This window comes from Pinus tabuliformis, chromosome J (genome assembly GCF_031772625.1).
Source record: "Pinus tabuliformis cultivar Carrire ecotype Pingquan chromosome J, CPIR1, whole genome shotgun sequence".
NCBI lineage: Eukaryota > Viridiplantae > Streptophyta > Pinopsida > Pinales > Pinaceae > Pinus > Pinus tabuliformis.
Genome location: NC_142295.1, coordinates 864,879,606 through 864,900,310, shown reverse-complemented (window position 1 = coordinate 864,900,310; position 20,705 = coordinate 864,879,606). Strand labels below are relative to the sequence as shown.

Here is a 20,705-nt window from a genome sequence, read left to right as displayed (position 1 = left end):
TGAGTTGTAGTCGATAGGAAAAGATCCACTAGAAGGAAGGAATTAAGGCATCCTTCATCAATCTAGTGTGAGTATAACCCGTAGGCCAATAATATGGAAGGAATCAGACAAAAAAGATGCAGTAACCCAACCAAAGCATGTTTCCGGCGTACACAAGATGTAGCTAACACACGATAGAATCCCTCTGAACCAACCAATAATGAAAGCTGACACAGAGGCAAGGAATCCACCAATAGGGTCAAATGGAAACCAAGTCACTGCATGAACCCAATGCGTGATAATGAAAATTGACGTTGAACATAAGGGAAACTACTCAGTCAAAGACCCATGATACTGATCGATGCTGAGCACAAGGTGACCTATCAATAATGAAAATAGGGCAAGGGTGTGACTCTAGGTCTACCCTCAGAGCATTATGTCATAGTCGATAAGGACAAGACCCGCCAGTAAGAAGTCAGTGGAGACCTTCTCAAACCAGAATGAGTAAAGGACCAATATAACTGATGTGATAACAAACATGATGCTAACAACCAGGGATGGCCGACTGAAAAATAAGTCAAGGGACATCGCAAAGAGGCCGACTCAGGTTTATTTCCCTTGAGCAAAAGCACGACTCAATGATGACTATATGGCAGCATATGATAACTCTATATAAGTTTGTCATGCAAGAGGCATAAGCAAAATCTCCATATGATTGGAAGAGATAACCAATCAGAGGAGTACTGACTCAATAACAAGGTTAAGGCGCACCTAAGTCAAACTAAATCCCACCCAAATGGAGGAGAGACTTTCTTTTGAGTTCTTTGTTCAAGGGTGACACAACTGACTCTAGCTGCCAAAAAAATATGGAAATGTTGTCCCGTTCATGCTCTTTTTGGAATATATATTTTTTTTGTCTTTTACTTTAAGTTGGAAAAAGAATAAAATAATGTTATAGTATAGTGGAAAGAATGAGTGTCAGAGAAACATATGATCTAGTTCTTGGGAGGGAAACATTTATATGCTCAATGCAGGGAGGCGAAACTGGTCAAGGACACTTAAAGGGATGCTCTTTCCACTGGTAAAAGGATGCTTCAAGTTTCAGAAGCTAAGTGATTGCACGGTTGATTTCGCAGAAGACATGGTCAAATAAGTGGCTTAAAAAGGTACAAATAGTCAAAATGCAATGTAGCAGTACAAGTCAACACAAAGGAGACTCTAGGGTATAAGACCATAAATTAGCACGGAAGAAAGGAGAATGTGTCTTCAACGCATCAGTCATGGTGGACTAAAGAGGACTCTCGAGCCTACTCAGTATAGTAGCATGGGCACCCAATGTCAGCAAGTTTCTAACTAAGATGCCCATGTAAAGGATGGCTCTACCATTGCATCATGATTTAAAAATCGGTGAGTGAAAATGGTTTTCTAACCAAGATACAATGGGGTCGACCCTATGGCTAATGTATCACTGAATGGAGGCTAGTATGCAAGATGCAGCGAAAAATGGTTTTCCATAACCTAAATGCTAGTGAGAGAATGATACCTGCCATGACGGGTCAGCGGTCATGGGACTGAATTAACATCTCAAAGAAGTCTTCAAAATTTCCTAAAAAAACAACCCACTCTTGACAATCCAAGCCCACAAGTCAAAAAATCCATGAGACAAAAATCAATTTTTGAAAAAATATTTTGCAATTTCAAAGTTATATAATGACTTTTGGACTCATAGTTTTTTCATTTATGTTTGGAGCAAAGAGCTGTGGAGAAAAATGAAGTAAGCTTTCCTCTGAACAATTGGACCATTCAAATCACCACAAGGTTTCCAGGTAACCCTCAAATCCTACTTGCAATGTTTTATGATAGTTTTTAGAAGCTTTTTCAAAGTTTTGACCGTGGGAAACTATGCCCAAAAATTCAACTTTACATACACGTGGGTTGGATGTGAACAACCCGTGTATACGATGTCCCTACACGCGACTGTGTGTAAAGGGAACCCGCGTGTACATGAGTTAAAGTTTTAACATTAAAACTAATGTTTGAAACTTCAGTTTTTTGCAGGATTACTATCACTTGGAGGGAAAGAGAGCATGCCACTATTGATAATGAGGTAATGAATAACCAAAATGCATTGGATGCGCCGAGAGGTTGTGGCTTACTTAAGTTCTTCAAAATGCCAAATATGAAAGCCAATACAGGCTTGCTAGAACTTTTGATCCACTACTTGAGTGCAGAGGATGATGCTTTCATGATAGACTAGATGCCTCTATGGATTGAGGTCAAAGATATATATGTTATTACCGGTCTCTCCCAAAGATGGGAGGTCGTGCATTCGATTGGCCAAACGAGAGGTAGTCTTTTAGTGGAAGACTATGTCCATATATATTGTCCTAGACATCCAGAGAAGATTGGAAGTCAAATTCCAATTGAACATGTGGAAATTTTATCCCTAAGGATTTTACTATTTACCATTGCACGGGTAAAGGGGTCAGCTTCCCTACATCAGGCATCACGAGTATCTATGAGCCTAGTAGTGGAATGTCTTACCACAGTATTTCACTGGTGTACACCTCTTCTAACTAACATGAAGAGTCAATTGACCTCTATACAGAAGGGTCAAATGAAGAATTTTGGATACAGAACCATCTTGTGTTCATTATTCTTCAAGAAGATAGCTGGGCTACGTCCCAAAGTATCAGTGTCCATCAGTAGCCTTAGAGATCCACGAATGGTTATATGGGTGAACATGATGAAGTGCCTTGGTGGCAGAGACATGCCTAGAATGACTTTTGATGATGAGTTTTTCACCTGGTGGGATCAACAAATCATCGCGGTCGATGACTACCCATATGCTGGCATGGATTTCCGAGGAGATCCAGACTTAGTGCTACCACCAAATGCGGCATGGGGAGACATAGGTAACAATTTTTAAGTTTTTGTGAATTTTTTAAGATTTTTTGGATTTTTAATATGAAATGAACTTAGAAAATATTTTTGATGAGACAAAATATTGACAAAATATAATGACCATGTTCCAGATGTGGGTCCAGTGAGACCTCATGGATTTCCGAGGCATATGCGTCACAGAAGAGGGGTCGAAGAGGTGGCAACTGAGACAGAGAGAGTCCTTTATGCTATTCAGAGAAAATTGGTGAGACTAACTCACCAGGTACCTATGATAGATGTAGAGGATCTACCTGAGGAGATGCAGCGCCCTGTGGTAGGGGTACCATGGGACTGGGTTGGGATACTTTGGTGTGTAGCCAACACTATGGTTAACTTTTTAGCCACTCATCCTAAGTTGGGTCGATAGGTATACCCATGTATGACTGGACATGATTATGGGAATAAGCCCAAATTTTTAGGGCATCCTATCCTAATTTTGTATATTATGTTTTGAACACTCCATCTATATACAAACGTTTTTATGATATATATACAGATTCAGTTTTTTTTATGTTATTTAATTTGATGAATGATTAATGTGCAAATATAATGCTTGATTAGAAATAGAGTCTACTAATGAATTCTCAGATCATGGAATGTGAACATATGTAATATAAATAAATGATCGTTGCAACACTTTCACTCTCAAAAATTGGTAATACAAATAAGGATCACAAACATTATAAGTGTTATTTAACTGTGACACCACCAGTTTTGAGTCTACATAAACTACTAATGAATCAATCCCATAAGATATTGCTTCGGATAGTAAATTAAGAACGACAGTATATTCGACAATGTTATTCAAAGCAGGGCCAGTACATATTCCCCTCGACACCATTAACTGGCCAGATGGATAATAAATCACCCAAGCCACGGAAGTAAGATTTTGAATGTGCCGACTTGCACCATAAGAGAATCTGAAATATATCAAATTATCCATCAATACCTGCCAAAGAAGATCAAAAAATATCGATATCACAAAGTTACAGAAAAATGTGTACAAATATACAACGCATACAAACAAGCAATTGCTCGGCCGAAGCCAAAGAATTTTTTTTCTTAAGGTAGAGCCCATTTCGAGGCTTCGCTAGCTTGTTCCCCTCAAAATCAATTAATTCATAAGCCCCTTTTCCCAAAACACGCTTGACTATAAAGGGAAAATACCACATAGATTTGAACTTGCCTGCCCCTAGGGCGTCTTCGTCTTGGTCATAGACTAAGACAAGGTCGCCTTCAGAAAAAACTAGAGGATGGACAACTTTATCATATTGAGTTTTAATCCTCTTCTTATGGGCTTCGTTTATTATGGTTGCATCTTGACACTGCTCATCAATATGTTCCAAATGAATGAGGCGTTATTTGAGACTAGGTGTCTTCGAAAGAAGTTCTACAGCTAGCTTAAGGGACAAAAGTTCACATTTGATAGGGAAAATAGATTCCAACCCGTAAACTAGTTGAAAAGGAGTAAAACTAGTGGAAGTATTAACTAAGGTTCGATATGCCCAGAGCACAGGGTACAACATGATGTGCCAATTGGATTGAGTTTTATCAATTGTCCTTTGCAGGATAGTCTTAAGGGACTTATTCACGACTTCAACCTCGCCATTGCCTTGAGGATAATATGGAGATGAATGCTCCTGCCGGAAGCCCAACTTGAGAGCTAATTCGGTCATCAGTTGATTTTGGAAGTGACTGGCATGGTCAGTGACAATCTATCTTGGGATACCAAATCATGAAATAACCTGGTTGAAGAGAAACAAGGTTGTTGTCTCACTATCATTTTTGAAAGTAGGCATGGCCTCAGCCCACTTCGTAAAGTAGTCGACAACCACAATGATGTACTTGTGATTCCCTGCCGAAGGCAGATTACAAGTAGTAAAATCAATGCCCCACTTCATAAATGGACCGACAGTGATAACAGGAAAAAGTGGAGCTGGATGCACGCGCATTTTCCGAGTATAAACTTGACAAGGATGGAAATGTTTGACCACTTCAATACAGTCTTTGAAAATTGAAGGCCAAAAGTAGCCTTCTCACAAAAATTTTTGGGTTGTTGCAAGCCCTGATAGATGACTGCCACAAGCTCCACTGTGGCAATCATTAAGTACAGACTCAACTTCTTCCAAATTTAAGCAACGCCTAAGGATTGAGTCAACCCCTATGTGATATAATGTTTCACCAATAATAACATAGTTTTTGGCAAGGTGATGTAACTTTCGATGCTCATCTTTGGAGAAAGCAAGTGGAAACCTCAAAGTCTAGAGATATATAATGATATCTATGCACTAGGGATCTTGTGAAGAAATGAGGAATAAATGTTCATTGGCAAAATTTTCCTCATAAACAATAGCTTCCTCACAAGGCAGCTCTGAAATCAATTCCACAAAAGCTAATGACTTCTTTGATTTTGTTGACAAGAATTCGAGATCGAACTCTTGCAAAATAACAATCCATCGATTATACTTGCCCCCAATCACTCACCTACTAAGGACAAACTGAAAAGGATTGATAGCTGCTAAGACGAACATTTTGCAAAGTAGAATGTAATGACAAAGCTGCTAGACAACATGGACAATTGCCAAGGCCAATTTCTCGATGGAAGTATAGCGTAGCTCATGTCCTACTAAGCCTCGTCTCAAGTAGTAGATTACATGCTCACTGAGAGCATCATCCTCCTGAAATAGAACCATACCGATGGTTACTTGTACCGCAGCGAGATACAAAAGGAAATCTCTGCCATAATCTAGTGGACTCAATAATGGAGCAGAGGTTAATGCTTTTTTCAAAGCATCAAGAGATTGTTGCATGAAATTGTACCATAAAAATGGAACTCCTTTCTTAATCAAACGCATAAATCCTTTGGTAATCTCAGCGTAATTTACTATAAATCTCCTCAAGAAATTTGCCTTTCCTTGGAGAATTTGAAGTTGACGAATGGAAGACGGGGGAGGCAACTGAATTATTGCCTCAACATTGAAAGGATCAAAACAAATTCCTTTAGTCAATACGATGAATCCTAACAGTTGATCGTATGTGACCGCAAAAACACACTTATTCGAATTCAATCGGATTTTATAAAACGACATCTCTCAAAGAATAACTGAAGGTGGCTGGGATGATCAATTCTCTTGCAAGAACGAGCAGCTAAGTCATCCAGGTATGCTTCAATAACATGTTTGATGTCATGGAAAGCATAAGACATGGCCCGCTGAGAAGGAGCTCCAACATTTTTAAGGCCAAAAGGAATCTTATTGTATGCAAATGTGCCCCAAGGACAAATAAAGGTTGTCATATGCTAATCCTCTGGATGGATTGTAATTTGATTGTAACTAAAGAGTTTGTCCACGAATGAAAAAATTTCATTACCCACACATTTATCAACAATTTGATCAATAAAAGGTGTGGGGTAATTGTCTTTTCGACAAGATTTATTTAAATCCCTAAAGTCGAAACATACTCAGATCGTTCCTTGCTTCTTATCTACTGGGACTGGGTTGGAAACCCACTCAGTTAGAGGAACGGGGTAAATGAAACTCGCCTTAAGTAGATTTTAAACTTTAGCTTTAATAGTTGCTGCTTTCTAAGGATTAACCGGTCAAAGTTTTTGACGAATAGGTTTGGCATTTTTGTATGTCTTGATCTCATGCTGGACTATAGATGGATCAATTCCAGGCATTTCCTCATAAGACCAAGCGAACACATCTCGAAACTCTTTAAAGAGATCGATATAGATTTGAATTTCTTCAAGGGAACAATCAACTTCGATGAAGAAATTTTCAATTACGTTGGGATTCCTAGAGATGTTTATAGGTACAGTTCATGAGATAACCGACATGTTACCTTCAGCAGAAAATTGTGCTGGAGCCAAAGGGTTTGAAACTGTACAAACATCACTAGTAGACATATTGGACAAACTAGATTCAACTTCATGCAATGGAGGGAGAAAATATGAACGATGATGTAAATCCTCCCATGGTCGATCTACACCCATAATTTCCTCCAAAATTGTTTCTTAAGATGGTAAGACTATATCAAAGAAATCCAGAGTTGAAGAAGAATCGAGGGTCCAACCCAGAGCCACATCGCCATCTAACTCCTCTTGTGAAAAAAGAGTGGGGTGGTTGTTTACAGATTTAACGATAGATTGATAACTAAGTTCTGCTACAGACATAGGAAATGTCATTCCACCTACCTGCCCTCCATCTAATGTGGTGGTAGATGAAGGTAAGGGCCAAGGGTCCAAAAAATAATGAGTTCGAAAGAACTCTTTCTGAGAAGGTCCCCTAGAAGATGAAATCGTATTAATTCTAGCTGAGGAGGAGGTAAGTCAAATATACCCATTAACAAAGAGTACATCCCAACTCATAAATTCTCAATAGGTTGACGGGGATTGTCCACCAATGGGACAGTAGAATTCGAAGTTGCGTGAGAGTCACCTAGAGAATAATCTAAATGATCAACTCTAACAATCCTCCCCTCATGAGGAAAACAGAGGATTCCGAATAATAATGAAACTATGGCATCCATATCGTAAATCCAATTCTTGCCTAAGACGAGGTTATAATCTAGGTTCGCATCGACAATTTCTACCTCAATATTAACTACCTTTCCCCAAACACATATAGGAAAGGCTGGGATAATCCCATGCAAACTATGAGAATGTCCATCAAATGCTGTCAAAAGAGTCAGTGAAGGAACAACTGAAGGTGATCCAAGGGCCTTCCAACATGACATAGACATCACATGTTTGGAAGCTCCCTCATCTATAACTGTCCAAAAATATTGGTCTTTCAATATGTGGACTTTATCTGGAAAGCCATATAGTGAGGAAGTCTCTTTTTGACATTCAACATATCAAAAGTGAGCACTAAAGAACTCCTTGGATCTACTGCGCCAATGCCAAAAGTAAAGAACTTCTCTAAGTAGGGCATGACTGGAGTACCTCCAATGCAGACATAACACAAGGACTTTGAGCCAAATCTTCTACAATCAAGTAGTTCTGAGTTTCCCTAGCATTAGGGTTAATAGTCGAGCACTTCGCGAAACCTTTCGATATCCGAGGTATAGACTCAATAGAGGGTCGCTCAATATGAAGTGGTTTTGTGGCTTCAGGAACATATTTAGCCTTAGATGTTTCCGATTCACCATAATCACATGCTCATGTAGCGACGTCGATATGAGAGCTCATCATATAAACATTTGATGAATTGTCCCCTTCCTGGTTAGCCCTAGAGGAGGTACCAACATTAGAATTCGCGCCAGCATGTAATTTTTGCCCTTGGGGAAAAGGGTTAGTCAAAACAACTTGGGAGATAGAGGACCCTTGCTACACTAATAAGCACTGAGCATCTTGCATCTTGGGGCAGAGGTGAGACAGATGATCTCCATTGCATAACTTGCATGGAAATTTTACCTTTTTATTGGACTCTTTCCTACCCACTCCGACACCATTATCGGGTTTGTTTGCATTGCCTTTCCCTTCCTGGTTCTTCTTCTTACCTCGTCATTTCCTCTTCCCATCAAATTTTTGATTTCCTTTGGGGTTAGAGGTCTGGATGATGTTTATAGAGGTAGGTTGGGAAGGTGTAGGTACATACGGTGCTGCCTGGTTAGAAGAAACAATTTGTAGAGACAACTGTTGTAATTGATTCAATAGGTTCACTGCGTTAATATCAATCGATCTGACTATACCATCAGCATGGGGACCTAGTTTCAGTTTGGCTAAATCGATTTTAGATCTGGGAGCATGAGGTAGAAATTTTTGAAGAGTCCTAGACTGAGAATATATCAGTTCCAATTGCTGGGCTCGAAAAATGGCCTGCTCTTTCGAATAAACGCCGGAAAGAGACACATACTTTGAGATCTCAAGTTGTAATGATTTGAGAAACCATTGAAGAAGGAACTCTATGGGATTTCAGCTTTGATAAGCCTTTTCCTCCTCCTACATTCTTGGATATGATATGAAATGTGAGTTGCGGTGTCTTGCTGAAGGTTAGCCAGAAGTTTAGTTCCGACTTCATATCAGACAAGCAACTGAAAATGGTTCAAGAATATATTAGCCAAATCACAAAAAGAAGTAATGGTGCCCCCTGAAAACTCTATATACCATTTGACCACATTTTCAGTTAGGGTGCACTGAAATAACCTCAACCTGATCGAATCATCGATCAGGGAGATGGATGAGCACCATAAGTGAAATGTGGTTATGTGGTCTCCCGGATCTTCACCACTCTTTGCTTCGAATTTTGGGATATCCGTGGGAAGTTTAGTCAGGACTGATGGCCAAGCTGGATTGTATCGAACCGGATCATTTTTCCATTTAGTTAAGTCTGGCAAGTTCAGCGTGGCCAGAAAAGGGAGTCGTGGTGGACCTTGGGAATTCCATCTAGTGCGGGTGGGGTTCCCAAAGGTCTGAAAAGAATGACCTGGATTTTTAAAAACACCAGGTTGCCCAAAGTAACTCGTAGAGCCTACTGAGCCAAAAGGTAGTCCTTGTGGTCCAACAAAATTTTGAGTTTGACCAACTCCTGTCTAAAATCCTCTATAACTAGTGAAGTTACCCCTAACGAAGTGTTGAAAGGAGTTGATAGCCCCTAATAAGGATTCCATGTGTTAGCAAAGACAGGAAAATTCTAAAATGAATTAGCTGAAGAATATGACACATTCCCTTGTTGGCTGAAAAATTTATTCCCATCTCCCATGCCACTAACCGCAGGGTTTGTCCAACTCAGGAATGGGTTATTACCTTGACTTGTAAAAGAAAAAGGCATTGAACCTACTATAATATTGGAATGTGGTATATGATGACTTCCAAATGGGAAACCCTGAAAAGAAGTCGATCCACTCATCATGGATGTAGAAGCGGTCGATGGTATGTTCAAAGGAATTGAAGGAATCCCGTGAGACGACATTCCATAAGGGATAAATCCAAAATCGTATGCAGTAGCCTAAGAACTTCCACTCATTTACGGAGTGGAAGTAGACCCAATTCTATCCGTGTTGGGAGTAATAGAAGGGATGGAAATAGTTCCTACACCTTGTACAGATATGGGAGTCTGTATGCTTGCAACACTCGTCATAGATTCCATGCTTCCAGCAGTGGTCATCGAAGGAATACATGGATGTTAACCTGTGCTCGAAGGCCTACGAGTTGGATTTCCGATGTATAATAGAATGTCTGGATGATTAGGAGGAAGAGGAGAATTCAGAGCCACAACTGACTCTGAAAGCTCTTCAACTTCGATATTATCTTCTGACTGAAAAAGTACTCGAAAAAGAACTGGTGTGTTCCTCTCTAACTCTCTACTAGTGCTAGGTCTATCTTGTGAATCAATGACCCCAAGCATAGGATCAATCTCCGATGCGCCTGGATCCTACGCCTTCTTGGAGAAGGCTCAGGACTCATAGGTGATAGCCCACAAAGTCTCCTAGACCGTCGAGATGGTTGGTTAGCCACTTTGAATTATTTAAAATATCTACTTAAAGACTCAAAAAATTATAAAGCTAGGCCAACTAGTAGCAAAGAAAACTCACTAAAGGTCCCTAAAGATATCAGCAATCAAACAACTCTCAAGTATTTCTGCTCCAGGTGATTAGGATTAGACACCAAAATACAAGAAAGTTAATAACAAGGGCCTTCCCAAAATATGCTGGGATAATTACACCCCAGGCATACTAGCGAAGGTATCAAAGGTAGTTACGTTGAACTCCAGACAATAGCCTTTGCCGGTGCAAGCACCCAAGCTTTGCAAGGGTACCCTCCAGAAGTACTGCTGAACATGATACAACGTCAACCTCCGGTGCCATGGAATTCCCCTCCGCAGCCACATGTGTGATCCCTAGGATATGCAACTATGGTCACCAACTTGTATCAAAAGCTGAGCGGAACAGTCGTGAGGCAGGATCAGACAAGTAATAGAGGGGGTACCTTTCGTCCTTATCTTCACTCTCCCTCATTCTTTACTCCTAGTTATGGAGCTTTCCTGGTCTCCCTAACACTATTGGATTTTTCTCATTAATCAAACTTCTATGTTTTGTAATTTTGAGTGGATATGGAGAGTTAACTCTCCTCTCACCTATTCCAAGGCCCTAATAAACCTAAACTTGTTGGTGTATTCAATTGACAATACAAAGGTTCTAGTTTATTTTCATTAATTTCTTGATTTTAATGGCTGTTCTTTAAGTCAAGGGTATAGATGGGAGTGAAACCAATGATGTTTCGATGACACAACATAAATCAATGAAAAACTAACTACATGAATGCAATCATTTTTTCTTCGATGAAAAGATATCTCTGTATGGGTTCTACGAGACTTCTACAAAGCAAAGTACTTTTTCTCTTCTTTTCTTGAAACACACTTCAAACACCCAAAAACTAAAAGACTGTGAATGCTTTAACAATGCAAATTACCCTAATGCAAGATATGATGGAGATGCAAGATCCTAAATAACTTAAAAATCAAAAAGCAATTGTTTATAATTAAAAATGAGCCAACTTAATTACTGAAGAGGATACAAATTTTTAACACACAATTCTCTCCAAACAAGAAGGACAAATTATAAAAGATCACAATTCACTTTCAACAACAAAAGGAAGCCAAAAACCAAACTTGGCAAAAGAAAAACAAAAACTAAGTTTTTTGAGATTTTTTATTTTTTAAAGAAGCAACCAAAACAACTTTTTGAAATCACCAAAATGCTACTATAAGCTCAAAAGATTGAAAAAAAGGAATAAGGAGTCTTTGCAAGTTACAAACTTGAAAATGAATGAAAACTTGAGACATAAGACTTCAACTTGTACAAAACGACCCAAATAGCAGCAAAGAGTTTGACAAACTGACCAAGAAGGGAGGAAAGAAATACTTCCAAATTGGTCAAAAAGACTTTCAAAAAGCAAGAAAATCTATGAGGCCACAAAACTAAGGAAAGAAAATCAAGTAGATGTGAAATCGGGGATTGACATTGAAACTGAAAACAATTTCATGTTTTGGAGGACTAGAACAATCAAGAACTTCAGACCGAAGTCTTTTGTGCCAAAAAAGAAACTACAAACTCACTAAAGACGCAAACCTAGGCCAAATCTTTTCAATTAGGAAGAGACTTCGAAACTATAAGTTTGCAGAGTAATTAAATTCTTCAGATAGCAATTGACCACACAAAGACTGCAAAGACCAGGCAACAAATCTATCTGGGCGGAAAGATATGAAAAAACAATGCAAAAATTTGCATATGCAACTGTGTTCAAACAAAGAAGTATGCACATGTGCTTCTGACATAGGAAACTCGTGTATACGTGAGTTCACCTTACAGAAACTAGCATGTATACGCTACTATAAACAAAGTAAAGTGTATATACAAAGCTTTGCAAGAAATATAAAAAGCAAAGTCTGATCCAAAAGATCAGACTTAAGGTCTGAGACTCTAGTAGACCACATAACACTGTAACAACAAGCAAAGAAAAGGCTGAGCCTTGATTGATAATGAACAACCCAAACCAGGAATAAGAAGATTGGTATCTCCAGTGGAGTCACCAATTTTGTTTCGGGCGGAAGCACCCTAAGGCTTTGGGTTAGAACCCCAACAGAGCAGAAGCAAACTACAACAAGAAATACTCATATAGCTAAGGAAAAATTCTTATATTATCAAACTACGTAAGAGTGACCGTACCTAGATTTCCTTCGTTCGAGTAGGTCCCGCAAGGTTCATACCCTCTACAAATCTCGATGTTCTTCAAACCTGAAAATCATTCAATTCGAACATACATAGTAGTATAGAAGTAAAGCATATTCACGAAATTGACTTATATCATATAAACAAATTATTGATCATACATCAAAACGAAATTCATATATGAATTAAAACATAATTTGATGCATAAGCATAGTTAATTTCGGAAACAAGACAACATTTCTTTTATTGTAGTAAGATATAAATAACATTGAGAGAATCCACTTGAGTCTTCTTCGTCTGGCTCAAAGGCGAACCGTCCTCTAGATTCATCCTATCCCAGCCTTCAACAATCTTCTTCCATCACCAACACCATGATATCTCAAGCAAAATTAAGGATATTTATAATCAAGGAAACAAGGTTTTCTTGAAGCTTGGGGAGGTGCATGAGGCATAGGGATTCATCATACCCAATCAGGGATAATATCAGTATAATAACTCTATTTCTTCCCCCCCATAAGGCCTTCCAGTAGAGGTCTATTTATACCTTTCCTAATTAGTCTTTTAGTTGGGAAACAGTTGGGCCACGGGAAATAGGAGGTAATAAATAGGTAAAAGCCCATGAACTCTACACATAATTAAGGAAATTTAATTTTTTTAAGTGTTTTAATATATATATACGTGGGTTGGGTATTGACTGACCCACGTGCACACACTTTTAGCTCAGGGAAAAGTAGCGTACAGGGAATAAAACACTTATTTTTACATATTTGGACCTAGTATGGAAGGAGGGGTTGCCCCAGGCCATAAACAAAGCATCACAAATACCAAGAGTGGTAAATGATGCTATAACACCTATGTCATCACAGATGTGCAAGCTCTAGCTTCGAGGGCTACAGTCAAATTTTCCTTTTTTCCGATATACTTCTGCTTACTTTGTTTCAAGTAAAATATATTAAAGTAACCATAGATATAAAATAAATATATCGAGATATGAATAATTGTAAATTTTTGGTGCCAAGGTCCTAATAAAAATAATGAAATTGCCTAGTAGAAACCACCTCCCACAACACAACAGATAGATGTATGCACATTTAAGCATAAAATATAACGAGAATCAGTAAAAAGTGCAGCTTCATTTACAATTCATTTCCATAAGTGCAATTGCAAACTATAGTAATAATGACTCATATTTATAGTGGTGATTCTACAGTTATAGTAATTTTCATCGATGCATAACTATTCTACAAGCCTATGGTAGGGAAGAAGACGTAATTTATCTAATATCCCTCATAATCCTCAGAGACTAGGATGAAACATCCTATTTACTTAGAATTAGTTGGAATCATTAAAACATTTCAAACTAAGGTGAATTCCAAAACCTTAACAACATAGTCTATGCAGAAATTTCAACGACAGCAGGCAGCGTTGAGCAATCATAATATCATATATGCAATGCAAACAATGAACATGCCAAAGCAACAAACCTCCACAAGATCAAGATGTAATCATCAAAAGAAGAATGAAAAACCTCAAAACACTATAGCTAAAACAATTCTTATCATATTCATTTATTGATACATATTATAGGTGATAGAAAAGAACATTATTTGTCTGTCTGAACAATTTTACTATAAAATATTTTGTAACTTTTTGATCAAATGGTGGAGCACTCTCTTAATATTTGTCCCCAAACATAGGCAATGAAGACTTTTGTCTCTCATGCTGAAAATTACTGCTAATTGATTCATATGACTAAACACACTAAAACATAACAAAAGAGAGCATGCAAATGGAAATAAATGCAGATGAAGACAAACAAACAATGTTAATAAATCAATTTTGTTTCTTCCCGAGAGCCCATGGTACTACCACAAATCTATCTGGCAAGTAATCAAGACAGTTTCCTTCCATTTCCTATGGCAAAATAGATGTGACGAGAATTTCGTAGATTTTCCCAAAGAAAGGGGAGCTAGAATTAACAAGTTCTTGCTTTTGGATTCTACAGTTATTCAACATTCCACTCAATTAATTTCCTTGAGAAAAGACCACAACAAGCTAGAGGGTTGATAGTGACGAAGCTATTTTGATGTAATAATAGCTTAGCATGTAATCTTTGAAGAGATGACAATTATATCCCTTTTAGTGATATATAAGTATTGGGGTTTTTCCAAAATAGATAGACAACTAAATTATTATTTTATAAACCACTAATTTTGAAGAATTATTTGTACTCCTACAAATTCAAAAATGATAACATCTGTTATTTATGCAAAATAGTAAAATACTATATACAGTTTTTCCACCACAACTACTCTGAGCAATGAATTCACCTAGAGGGCACATTTGTGGATCTAAGACACTCAATTCCATGGTGAGACTATCTTTTGGATCTCATTGGGTAGGTTAATCCAGTGAATTCCCAGAATTATGATGAGAATTTTGAGAAAACTGCTAGACAAATAAACCATGATGATCAAAACTTCATAAACAACTAGCACAAGCTTCTTAAGACAACCTAACAATCTGGGTTTCTGATAAGCATGGAGTTAACTTTAAGCCCTGACCTTTACCAACTAAGACTAAAATATAGTAGTCAAGGTGTTCAAGGACCTAATTCGTAAAATAGATGCATCTGGTTCCATAGTGAAAGTGTTTATTGGATGCTTTTGGAGAGGGTGATTTGGAAAGTACCATATGTTACTATGACTATTATAGATAAAATGCTAAGAAGACAGACTATGGTGGTCAAAAACCTTTAAGCAAACAGTGCAACCCTCTAGAGAGGGTGATTGGGAAAGTACCATAGGTTACTGGGACTATTATGGAAAAGATTCTAAGGAGATAGGCTATGATGTCCAAAAACCTTTATGAAAACAATGCAACCCTCTTAAACCATGATAATATGGTAAGAATATAGATGCCTATTTAACATGAATTTACTTTTAGTCCATGCAAATTAACAACTCAAAAACAAAATGTGGTGAATCCATGGAACTATTAATTATGTACCAAAGCAGAATGGCTAGACAATTCATTTTCAAACTCAAAATCAAACACAAATTCCATATTGGGACAATATCCTAAATCAGCAAACATCCATAACAAAATATATAGGTTGTGTGCATTTCAATCTTAGTCACTCTTTAATCTTCGAAGAGGAATGAAAGATTATTAGCACAAAACCATCTAAACCATGGTCTTATTTGCACCTTGGGGTTTAAACTATCTCTAATATTTGAATGTCGACCATTTTTCTGAATTTGACATATGCAAGATTTATATGGGACAGTTTTAGTGTCCACCTTCAATGAACCCAATAGACAGTCTAGATACAATGCATTCTTACAGAAGGATCAGCCCCATCAATTTTAAGGACACCAACCAACGATCCAGTGACGCAAATTGCAACCAGATACAAAAAACCATTTTAAAATATTGAAACCAAATGATTTCTAAGGAAATACATGTGTTCGATACTGAATTCTGCAAAACCCATTCCAAAAAAGAAGAAACAATCCAGATTAATTCTAAGGAAAATATGCGTTGGAGCTACAAACCTATATTTTTGTTGACCCCCGGCATGAACTTATGCTTGTTATATGGTACTTGGTATCTAAGGGATACAATGTGGTAGTGCTAATGAGCCCTCCTATGTCTCTTGAAGTTTCTCCTGTCACAAATTCAAAATCAACCCCCATTTCATATAAATTCCACCAAATAAAATCTTTGATCTCTTATATATCTGTCTACGGTGTGGGTATAAAATCAAGTATTCATAACATAATTTTAAATTTACATTCCTAGTGTGAATACAAATTATTGATGATTGAAGCTGGAGGTCCAAAAATAATAAGTTGGGCTGCTCGCAATTGAGATTCCAAATAAAATTTAAAAATACCCTTGAGGGATTAGAATAGAGAAAAATTAGCATGTTTAATGAATTGAATGGGCTATCAGTTACGATGAAGGTCATATTTCAGCCACATTTGAATATTTTGACTGTGTGGATGTTTGTTGTCTCAATTAACTAAGATGCAAAAATTTCTCTGGGATCCCAATGTAGGTCTAGATTGGAATTAGAGCTCTTTGATGAAGCTAAGTTTAAAATTGGGCGAGACTGCTCTATGTAACTACATGTTGTGTGGTTCACAATGATATTGAATGAGGTATTGTGCACTAGTCAAGTGGGATTGCAAATTAAACATTGTTATTAAATTTATTTTAATTTTGGATTAATCAAGTATGGAAAGAAGTTAAATAATATTTCAATAGGTTAATTTTTTATTTTTTTTAATAAGAAAAAATATATTTAATTTTTATTAATAAAAAGTAGATATATATTATAGTATTTCATTGCTAATGTATTTGCATTAGTGAGTCACATACGAGATCTCAAAACAAAATATTTAAATCTCTAAGTATGTTACTACTCTAAATTGTAGTTATTCTATATGTGACCATTGTCTACTATATCAATATTCACAACATAATATTTGTATGTGATCTTAAAATTCTTCAGGATGAAAAGTATAACATATATGATTCAAGCATGACAAAAACAAATGATGATCTATGGAAATTGTTATGGACTGATGACAAATAAACCAGATGAAGGAAAAATTGTCAAGGGCATCCCTTTATAAGTGAAAAATCCTCGAGATGAAAAGGATTACTTTGTCAAAAGCTTAGTAGAAAATCCTCCCTGGCACACATTTGCATCCCTTCTTTGATACAATATTTTCCACTTGATTTTTTTCTCTATAGACATGATTAAAAGCTAGTCTCTGGAAGGTCTTCATCAAATATCTTATGCATTACATCCAAAAAGTAAAGGAAGGTGATCCAAATTTTGTTCTCAACTGTACCCAATCCAAGATCACCTTGGAATCTCCAAACACAGCTAAATCTTTAATTGCAAGCTAGGTAGCACGTAGAAGATCCCCCCAAAATGTGATTAGCTCAACTCCATTATTTGAATGTGTGTCACTATACCAATTGAAATGGAATGCGTTGTCCATGCCCCACTTCTACAAACCCTATCAGTGGATGTTCCATTAAGAAAAAAAAATAGGAAAGTGTGACCATAGCTCCATGAGTCAAAAATGTCTGCTAGGTTGTTCCTCCTTCATTGGCCCTATCTCCACAAAATATGCAAAGATATTTAAATAGGTGCCTCTAGTATTTGGTTATGTTTGTTCAAAAATCTTCTCATTCCTACTTCTCCATATGCCCCACAAAATATAGAAACACGGGGGAACAATATGTATTGAAACCTTCAAACCACTGAGCAAGACATCTCTCAGTGGAAACCATGTTCTAGACTACATGTATTTGTTGGAAATAATACTGAGAGGGGGGGGGGTGAATCAGTATTATCAGATCAATCAAACTTTTTCAATGCTCAGAAACATATACGCTACTTCAGTTAAGTGAACCAGCGTGTACACGCTACTGTGACTAAATAAAACAGCGTATAAGAAGAAAACTCATAATTTAGTCAGCTTATTCTTCAGTTAAGTGCATCATGACATTATTCACCACATTAACAGTAAACAGGTGCAGTATAACAGAACAGATCAAAAGTCACACACATGAACACCAAGATATAAGGTGGAAACCCAATGTGGGTGAAAACCACCTGCTGCAAGTTGTCTCTATCTTTCTTTAATATGAAACTTCAGTTTACAATCTTTTTGTACTGGTGCAGCCTTATACCAGTACGCAGGCTACAACCTGCAGAAGGCTACAACCTTCTCTCGTTCTCCAAACTTCCTTGGAAGGGAGCTCCAACCCCCTTTGCTCTTGTACTAGTTAAGATACTAGTACGTAGGTGCTGACCTACAATCTTCTTTCTTTCAGGTACCACCTTTCATACATTTTCAGACTGGATATTCCTGAAGCACAACATTACAATCTGTAGACCCCAATTCATTCAACTTTCACAACAGATCATTGAAGCATAAAACAACCAATACTAGCATTATCAAACTTTGAATCACTGAACCACTGAACCCTGTCAATCACCAGATACCAGAACACAGAGCAGTCTACAGAACTCTGCAATAACAGTCAGATCCAACTGCAAACCCAAAAATCAAGCTTCAAGAGATATACGCTACTTCAATGAGCGAAACCCGCGTATACACGCGCTTTTACCTAATCCAACCTGCGTACAGATCTAAAAATAAATTCTCTCAACTTGCAGCTGTACCAGACATCAGTTAGACCCAGAACATAATATTGCGACAGTATGCAGATCTAGAAATACGCATAATCAACCATATCATAATAGTGCATTTCAAACCATTAGATCCCGATTTATCCTTAGATCTAGTCTTCCATCAACCGATGTGATTTCTCCTTAGCTCAGATCAAGCAACCCAGACCCTGCATATCAGATCTCTTTCTCTTTTAGATATTCAAGCCTTGTCGAAAGATGATTTTACCTAATGATCTTCTTCTCCTTATATAGCCTTAGGCCTTGCTCAATACCAAGAGCCAAAACCATAGTAACACAATACCATCAACTTCAAAACTAGGGATCGACACGCCCGTCGAGACACAATGGTCCGAAACCATAGGCACAACTTCCAAGGACTAACCGCCATGGACCAAAGGTATTTTTCCACATACACGCGCTTTTGTTGAAGCCAACCAGCGTGTACACGCGACTTGGGCTTAACGAACCTGCGTATATGAACTTCCTTGGCATGTTGTACTAGGATCTGTCTTCTGATTAAGTTGCCATCACCTGTACCAACCTCTGAGCACCTGTACCAACCTAGTGAGTTGCCATCAAGGACAACACTTGAATCATAATGCCAACAATCTCCCCCTTTGGACTTGATGGCAACCACCACACCAAGTCACTCTCCCCCTTTGACAGCAAGGGCAAAGGGCTGTGCTCCCCCTGAGGACATGCTGATACCTCTGCTTGGCTGTGCTGACTCATGCTCCCCCTGACAGTAGGCCAGATCTGCAAAAGATGTTCTTCAACAAGAACCAAGACTTATACACCATGAGGGACCTTCCTATCACCAAAAGACTCAATACATACATCCATACTCCCTAACAAGAGGGGACATATCAGAAACAACCAATTATATTACAACATTCATCCCAGGCATAGTGGGGAAACCAACATAGGCCGTTACATGACCTTGACACCATAAAAGAGATATCACAAGAGAGATACATGACATAGAGACAACAGATCTAGACAAAGACTTATGAACGTCACCAGCAGCATATGATAAACATCTTTTTAGATCAGCAACCAGGATTTCTTTCTGAGCTCCTTTTCCTGAAATCAACAACCAAAACATCTGAATGCCAACAATGCTTTATGAGACTTTTAAGCTGCTCCCCCTGAACCTGTGCCTGCTGCACCCCCTGAAACCGTGCCTGAAGAATTCTGACATACCCATCGTTGTTCAGAACTCCAGAGTTTGCCCTTGCTGTTCAGAACTTAATATACGCGATTTCTCCTGCATGAAACAGCGTATGGACGCGGATATACTCTCTGCAACAAGCGTACACCATACACGCGACTTTCCCAGCATAAATCCGCGTGTATACGCGTATATACCTTTCGTAACTTGCGTATACCAACTTTTCTGTAGAACAGACAAGCTTCAACAGCAGGATGAAGCATCAACTACTCCCAGCTTTTGTCTGAGATATTCAAAAGTTTCCCTGGGCAGTGGTTTTGTGAGAATATCAGCAACTTGTTCCTTAGAAGTAACATACTCCAACTTGACCTTCTGCTCAAGCACTTGTTCCCGGAGAAAATGGTACTTGATTGGTATGTGCTTGGTCTTTGAGTGCATGACTGGATTCTTTGAAATGCTGATTGCACTTGTATTATCACATAAGATAGAAACTGGTGGAGTGCAAGTGATTTGAAAGTCCTGCAAGGTCTGCATCATCCAAAGAAGTTGTGTGCAACAAGATGCCGCAGCCACATATTCTGCTTCAGCTGTAGATAAGGCAATCGAACTCTGTTTCTTGCTGAACCAAGATACTAATCTGGAACCCATGAAGAAAGCACCACCACTTGTGCTTTTCCTATCATCCACACTTCCAGCCCAATCTGCATCTGTGTAAGCATG

General features: G+C 38.1%; 1 pseudogene; it reads right to left on the bottom strand.

Annotated features, from left to right (window-relative positions):
• The window catches only part of LOC149229419 (peroxisomal adenine nucleotide carrier 1-like), a 97,290-nt pseudogene extending 80,998 nt beyond the window's left edge, over window positions 1-16,292 (bottom strand).
• Window positions 16,293-20,705: the final 4,413 nt, after the last annotated feature.